Genomic DNA, 9,329 nt, shown 5'->3' on the forward strand with positions numbered 1-9,329 from the left:
TATGTTTTCGATTTCTCTTCGCCTGATGAATATTAAGAATCCCTTTCTTCTTTTAGATTTCCATCTTTTTCCCTTTGTTTTTTGTACCATCGAATCCAATTTCATGGCATCATCTTCAAACAGTAGCAGACTCTGCACCATCCGATGTATTTATTAGTCACGCCAAACATCTGCTGGTTGGACTCATGATCTCTGAAAAGCTTAAATATGCAGCCATGCAAATGAAGGTTTTTCTAAATTAAGAAGAGCATTAATTGGTGGATCAACAAGTAAAAACAACAATCAATTGTGCTTCCCTGCATTTTGTCATATTTTCAAAGGAGCATGCTCAATCACACCGCTGTTTGGAAGAGTTGGCATTCATACACAGAAGAAGGAAAATTAGTAGAATTGTTTCCATCTTCTACCAAGTTAAGCCTGAAGATGTACGATATTTGAAAGGAGAGTATTTTGACGCATTTGAGCGATACAAAAGAGAAGGCAAATACAACTCAAAAAACCTTTGCAAGTGGAAGAAAGTACATTTTAGAGTTTCACATTATATGGGGAGATAACGTGCCTGGTGTACTAGAAACAGTAATGAAAAGAGGAAAGGTTCATATAGCCATATTTTCAATGAACTATGTAGAATCAAAGTGGTGCTTGTGAGAGCTGGCATTTATGAAATCCGAAACTTGTGCTCAGATTATTCCCATTTTCTATGGTGTACAACTTGAACATTTTCGATATACAAAAGGAGTTTTTGGGGATGTCTTTCAACGACTTAAAGAGGAGGGTAGATTCACCTTAAAGTAGCTTTGGAAGTCGAAGGAAACACTCTTTGGCGCTTCACGGCATCTCAGTCCAATCCTTCATAGCAAGGATTGAGCATCAAGCCCTAATTATTCATTTCTTATCAATTACATAGTTAAACTCTTATAAGATAATGTTTAGTTGTTTGATTTTTTTCTTGTATTTCATATTATGTGTAATCAAAACTCTTAAAGTCTAATGTTTATTTTGTCACATTTTGTTGTTATATATGTGGAGAGATGAGGGTATGCTGCTCAAGAATATTCCATCTGTATGTACAGGATTTGTAAAACTAAATGAAAGGCTGCAGAATACTCAGCATAAAGGGAGCTCTATTTTAAAACTTCTTTCATCATTTTTCAATTTTTAAATGTATGTACTTCAAATTGTATTTAGTATATTATATTATTATGCGATAGGTTAATCTCTAGACAAAATTTATTAAAGAAAAAATAAAGCCAAACTTTTCCTTTCCAGATTCACAAATTTATAGTAAATTTTTCTCAAATTTTTTGTTGTTTTCGGCTACAAACTATGCAGATCATGAAGATCAAATGCTGATTTTTTTGGAAAATCCATGATGTTTTCAATTTTTTGAAACTTGGTCAACTATACAGTTTGTAAGGAGGATAGTCGCGGCCTATTATTTTTTTCCTCAATACAAATGCATGTTCTCTTGATGAACAATCAAGAACTTCATTCTTATGGAAATGTTTCTAGAATGATTATTCAATTTTAGATTTATTCTATTATATCAATTCAAATGCTAAATGTAAATGATGGTTTTTGAGTGCATAATGATATCAAATGAGAAAATGAATTGCATTAAATGTATTTATATTAGTCATCCTCTAAAGAAAAAAATTGGCATGAGTGCACATTACTTTGAACATTTAACTTTCAATATTTGTGGATCAATTCTATAAATCTAAGGTCAGTCCCTTAATGACAACATCGAAAATGGATCGATTTAAATTATATGCATGCATATAATCATTTGATAAATGTATAATGAATGCTACTTTATTGAGATATGAGTGCATAAAGAAAATTTGGGGGTTAATTAAATATGAAATATGTGTGACATTTGGGTAGATATTCCATTTGTCAATATATCTATTTATCAAGGGATTCTCCTTAGAACAAACACAAAAATAAATTGAAAATATAATTGGTATACAAAATTTATAATTTTTCTATCTTACCTCTTAGATGCATGTGAATCCTAGAATGATTATATGTCTAAAAATATGTAGCATTGACACAAAATGTATGCATAACATAAGAATTTGGATATGAAAGGATATAATCATTGCATACATATAAATTTAACGTAACCTACAATGTGTCGTCATGTAAATATACAACATATATGTCATACATATTCTCCAAGTTGAACTTAGAAAACAAAGAGAAAGTTAGCTTGTATGATAGGAACAAAGCAAAAGTAGATTCCATATGATTGAGGATGAAGGGTGTTGAGAAAAAAAAATGTTCATAAGGTCGAGTGAATTTGGAGAAAATGGATGGATCAATCGCCATAACGTACAATCATGGATCATAATAAGGATATTCTAATTTAACTTAATAGTATCAAATTTTCACAAGCTATTAGTAAATATCAATATATTTTTGGATTCAATTGTATGTGTTTATTGGATTCTAACAGAACACCCAATCGAATCTAGAAATATATTGATATTTACTAATTTAATCTGTTATGAATTACATAAAAGAGAGTGCATAATGTGTTGGACCCTTATAATTAAAAGAGTGATAATATCTAAAAAGAAATTATTTGAATTAAGTAAAATTATTTTATTGTGAGTTTTATTTTTTCTAGAAGTTGAAGCATCTAAAATTTTTAATTATACTAAAAAAATTATAGTACATGTGCATGTAAATTTTGACAAACAAGTTGAAGTATATAACATAGCCGACTTAGAATGTACACAACACTCAAGTTCAATATTGATGGTTATTAAACATTAATAAAAATAAGTAGTATCCGCATCAACACCATCCTTTATGCTAGAATATGATAGTTATAATGAAGGATTATGAATGATGTAATATATGAGAACTTTCACTAATATAAAGTCATCTCTCTTCCTTCTCTTTCTCCCCACACATCTATTAACATGATAAGAAATTAACCATAATTATATTTATTTGAAAATAAAATTTAACTAACATTGTCTAGATAATTCAATAACAAGAGCTCTTGGTGAGATGGAGTTCATGCCTTTGAGCTTGTCAATGATAAAATATTATTTTTTTTGAAAATATATATTTTCCAATTGGATTGTCAATTGTTATTAATCTATTATTTATTTAGTTATTAATTATTTTTTATGTAAATAAAGTCCATATTTCTTGTGAAATTTAAAGATTAATAAATTTATAGAATAATTTTTTAACAAAATATTAGAATGAAAATGATTTTTTTAAATGAAATAATAGATTAGAGTTGGTTCATAGTTACTTTTTTTTCGTGCTAGTGATTATATGGGAGGGGTGTTGAATGTAGAATAACAAGGAAGGGTAGAATTGGAAATGATGAGCATTTCATTCTATCTACCAGTTTTAAATTATGGGATTAAGTTGTAATGTCCCCATCTTTTTAGCAACTCACTGGAGTTCTTGGCCTTTACATTCTTCGAAGGCTAAGTGAATAAATAAGGAGAAATTGATTAAATTAATTTCCTATAAAGTCATTAAAATTTTAAAATTAAAAGGTGACTTTATAGTTAATTAATTTAATTTTCTAGAAGCATAATTAATTATTGTATTGAAATGGAGGAGCTTCTAGATAGTGCATTTTGTAGAAATATAATTAATTATTGTATTGGAAAGGGGAAAGCTTCTAGAGAATGTAATTAAATAATATTTTACTTCCTTCTAGAAGGGTGAAGGAAAAGAATAAATAGAGGTGAGAGCTTCATTGTTAATCATCTAATTATTGTAAATTGCATTTGATGTATAATTGGGAGAAGAAACTAAGGTTTCCAATTTCAGTCAGCCATGGAGAACATTAACTCTTCAGTGTTGCAACCATTTGAGGTGGTGAAATATCCACTGAATTTGGTATTTAGGAGAGCTTCAATTTAGGATTTCTATTTGTGCTTATATTAGAGCATACATTTATTGTTGGCTACTATAGTATGCAAGAATGATGTCACACTACAGTACTTATGCTTGATTTATCTCCCATCCTTAGGCATCACTATTACCAAGTTCCTCTTGTAGCTATTGGTAGTTAACATTGTAATTTGTTTTAGGGCATATGATTTTGTTGTGATAATTAAGAATCAGATTTTGGCACTATTGTAGTCATTATTGTAAGCCATTTGTCTTGGCAAACTCATAGCAACATTGTACATGAGAATGAATTCAATAAAGGAGATACATGTTGCATACCATTTGTTTGATGAAATATCCATCTAATAGCATATATTATCAGCATAATAGTTGTATGCCAATTGTTTGTCAAAATGTTAGTTGGCTATAGGTATGCATTCCAATTCTAGTTTGTATATGCATTGAAAATATCGAAAGAACTACACTTGCATATTAGTTCATTGTAAGAGGCATTGTAATATCATTTATGAACATTCTAAATTTATTAGTGGTGAAAAGAAGCAATACAAGTGTTTGACAATATTCCTTGAGCTAAAATTAGTCAAATTGGGCAAGGGATATTACATTGGTATTAGAGCTTGCTTGCAAAGTGTTTGGTGAAATGTCAAACAACTAAATTATAAAAGAATTTTCTATTTGATGTAGCTATAAAAAGTTGAGGATATGTCAAACAACTAAAGGCATACACATGGATCCTAAAAAGATTCATTGCATTGTGGCCTTCATTGCTGAAACTTAAATAGTTAAGGGGCTTTTTGGGATTATGTGATTTCTATAGGAGGTTTATGGATGGATATTCCAGGCATGTAGCACCCTTGATAGATTTGATGAGAAAGGGAGCTTTCTTGTGGACTCTTGAGGCACAGGAGTGTTTTTAGAAATTTAAGGAGTTGATGACTTCTTGTCCAGTGTTAGCATTACCAGATTTCAGCAAATCTTTTTAGCTACATTATGATGCTTCCAGAGAGGGCATTCTAGTGATGCTTATGTAGGAGAAGCACCCTATTGCTTATGAGAGAAGGAAATTAAGAGGGCCAGAGCGGAGCTTCCGCATATATGATAACTTGAAGATGTTAGCCATTATGCATGCTTTGGCTAAATTCAGGCAATATTTGGTAGGTAGCAAATTTTGTATCAAAATTGACCATAATAGCCTAAAACACTTTTTGGGGCAGTGAGATCTCAATGATAGGAAGCACAAGTGGGTGAGCAAATTATAGTGCTATGAGTTTGATATTACATATTTTAAGGGGACACAGAATGTAGTTGTTGATGCTTTATCATGTAGGCCCCATTTGAGCTTATTGACGGACATATCAAAAGATTAGAGACACTTGATTCTTCAAGAGTATGTAAAGGATGCATGCAAAACTAGATTTACAAATGGAATTATTTAGGATAGTAGATACACCCTTGTGAATGACCTCATTAATTACAAAGGGAAAATGTTTTTAGCCCCAGCCTCAATAGTGAGGAGGATGATTATAAAATCTTTTCATGATTCACCTATGGCAAGACATCCTGGTTTCTACAAGACATACTAATAGATTAGAGAGCGCTTCACATGGAAAGGGCTTAAAGTAGAAGTAGTTTAGTATGTTAAGGAGTGTCCCACCTACTAGCAGAATAAGCAGGAACACTCCTATCCAGCCGATTTACTTCAGTCACTTCTAATTCTTGATAAGAAGTGGGAGTGTTTATCTATGGACTTCATCATAGGACTTCCTAGAGCCCAAGCTAGGGACTGCATATATGTGGTTGTGGATCACCTTACAAATTTTTCACACTTCTTTCTGATCACTTCTACATACACAACTACACAAGTCAAAGAGTTGTTCTTCAAGGAGATATTTAGATTACATGGCCTACCTCAAAGCATTGTGAGTGACAAAGACAAAAGCTTTATGAGCCACTTTTGGCAGGAGCTATTCAAATTTTGTGCAACAGTGCTCACTCTGAGTACTAGCTAGCACCCTCAGACAAATGGTCAGATGGAGATAGTGAATAAATGGGTGGAGGAATATCTTAGAAATTATATAGTAAGGCAACATAAGGCATGAGTAAAGTTGATTTATCTCTGTGAGTATTGCTACAATACTACTTGTCACATGTTTATTCAAATGTCACCCTTTATGGACCTGTATGGGTATGAGGCACCCAATTTAATGGATCTAGTTTTTAGTCATAGTAGAGTGCCTAGTATAGATGATTTGTTATAGGAGAGTCAAGACATTGTTAGACTCTCAAGGTTACTATAACCAAGGCACAAAATTAGTAGAAGTATTATGTAGACTAGAAGAAGACTAAGTGAACTTTTAAGGTTGGAGATATGGTATAACTTATGTTGTATTCTTACCATCAATCCACTCTCAAGAAGAGTGGTGCCAAAAAACTTAAGCCACAATACTATGGTCCATTCAAGATTATTAGAAAAGTGGTAGAGGTGGCTTATGAGTTAGATTTTTTGGCAGAGAGCAAGGTGCACAATGTTTTTCATGTGTCACGTCTCAAGAAGGTGCTAGCACATCATATTTTTTCTTCTACAATGCTTCCACCCATGGATGATGAAGGAAAATTGGTATTGGTGCTTGAGGCTATCATTGATTACAAGGAAAGAAACTTGAGGTAACATACTGTAAGTGATTATTTAGTGAAATGAAAGGACTTTCTAGTAGAGGATGTGACGTGGGAGAATGAGGAGATTTTGTAGCATCTAGACTCGAAGTTGCTTAAGGAAAAGCAATTTTAGGGAGGGCAGACTATAATGTCCCCATCTTTTAGCAACTCAATGCAGTTCTTAGCCTTTACATTCTTCGAAGGCTAAGTGAAGTAATAAGGAGAAATTGATTAAATTAATTTCTTATAAAGTCATTAAAAAAATTAAAATTAAAAGGTGACTTTATATTTAATTAATTTAATTTTCTAGAAGTACAATTAATTATTGTATTGCAAAGGAGAAGCTTCTAGAGAGTGCATTTACTAGAAATACAATTAATTATTGTATTGGAAAGGGGCAAGCTTGTAGAGAATGCAATTAAATAATATTTCATTTCCTTCTAGAAGGGTGAAGGAAAAGAATAAAAAGAGGTGAGAGCTTCATTGTTAATCATCTGATTATTATGAATTGCATTTTATATAAAATTGAAAGAAGAAACTAAGGTTTCCGATTTCAGTCAACCATTGGAGAATGTCAACTCTTCAATTTTGCAACCATTTGAGGTGGTGGGATATTAACTAAATTTGGTATTCAGGAGAGCTTCAATTTAGGAGTTATATTTGTTGTTAAATTGAAGCATATATTTATTGTTGGCTACTATAGTACACAAGAACAATGTTGTGCTACAGTACTTATGCTTGATTCATCTCCATCCTTGGGCAATACTATTATCAAGTTCCTCTTGCAGCTATTAGTAGTTAACATTGTAATTTTTTTAGGGCATATGATTTTGCTCTGATAATTCAAAATCAGATTTTGGTATTACTGTAGTCATTATTGTAAGCCATTTTGTCTTGGAAAACTCATAGCAACATTGTATATGAGAATAAATTCAATAAAGGAGATACATGTTGCATACCATTTGTTTGATGAAATGTCCATCTAATAGCATATATGATTAGCATAATAGTTGTATGTTTATTGTTTGTAAAAATTTTAGTTGGTTGTAGGTATGTGTTCCATATTTAGTTTCCATGTATATGCATTGAAAATATCAAAAGAACTACACTTGCATATTAGTTAATTATAAGAGGCATTATAATATAATTTGTGAACATTCTAAATTTCTTACCATTGAAATGCAGCAATAAAAGTGTTTAACAATATTTCTTGAGCTAACTTTGGGCAAGGGATATTACATTGGTATCAGAGCTTGCTTGAAAAGTGTTTGACAAAATGTCAAACAACTGAATTATAAAAGAATTTGGTGTTTAACATAGTTATAACCAATTGGGGATATTACATAAGTGTTTTGGCCAAAGCCACTTTGTGCATTTTTAATAATTCTTGGTTATTGTTTCATCTCCCTACCACATCTGTGATTATGTTATGCATGTTTGGATATGTGCTATTGTAATTAGTTTCATGACTGCACCAAATCCATATGATCCTATCGTTCCAAGTTGCTAGGCTTTTCTAGTAGGGTCAGGGAGTTCTTCATATTAGAAAGAACCCCAGGGGAGCTAACCACTCCATGGTTGGGTGGTAAAATCACCTAGGCCACAATCTCATCTTGAGATGCAAATGGACTTGTGTATGAGGGCTATGAGACTGGGAGTTGCAAATGGATTGTCATCCAAGGGTAATATTGTGTACATTTATCTTGATGTAATTTTCTCCATGATGCATTTCACTTTTATGTAATGATAACTTATTTTGATGTTGGAATTGTTTGACGAGTATGTTGATATCATTGTACTTGATTAATTATTGAAATATTATGGTACATGACATTTTGGATTACTTGAGCAATATGGATGAATTTCATAAATAGATTAGCTATTTTGTGGAATTTATTTTTCATTGATTAGTCAAATGTGTGTTTTGACCTTGACTCTCTTTGACCTTTTTGAGCTTTATTGAAATGGATGATGTGGAATGCTTAGTAGGATGTTAGTCCTTACATTTTATAAGATAAATTTTAGTTGTTTGATTTTTTTCTTGTATTTCTTATTAAGAATAATCACACCTATTAAAGCTAATGTTTATTTTTCTATTTTGTTGTTATATATGTGCAGAGATGAGGATATGATGCTATAAAATATAACTTTTTTATGTAAAGGATTTCTAAGACTAAATGAAGGGCTATAGAATACTCAGAATAAAGGGAACTCTATTTTCAAATTACTTTCATTGTTATTGAAAATTTAACTATATGTACTTTAAATTGTATTCAGGTATATTATATTGTTATTATTGCTTCATGTGAAGGAATGTTCTCTTAGACGAACAATCAAGAACATCATTCTTATGGAAATGTTTTTAGTATGATTATTCAAATTTATATTCATTCTATTATATTAATTAGAATGCTAAAAAGGAATGACAGTTTTTGGGTGCATAATGATATTAAATCAGAAATGAATTATATTATATGTATTTATATTAGTCACTCTCTTTGGATATCAACTTGTATGAGCGGATATAATTTCAAACATTTTATTTTCAATATTATTGGGTCAAGTCTATAAATCTAAGGCTAGTCCTTCAATGACAACATCGAAAATGGATCATTTTAAATTATATGTGTGCATATAATCATTTGATAAATGCATAATTAGTGCTACTTTCTTGAGATGTGTGTGCTTAAGAAGAATGTTAGGGGTTAACTGAATAGGAAATATGTGTAAAGTTTGAGCACATATTTCATTTTTTAGTGTATCTATTTATCAATGGATTG

The sequence above is a fragment of the Cupressus sempervirens genome, chromosome 8 (genome assembly GCF_028749045.1).
Source record: "Cupressus sempervirens isolate cs-2001-9-10 chromosome 8, ASM2874904v1, whole genome shotgun sequence".
NCBI lineage: Eukaryota > Viridiplantae > Streptophyta > Pinopsida > Cupressales > Cupressaceae > Cupressus > Cupressus sempervirens.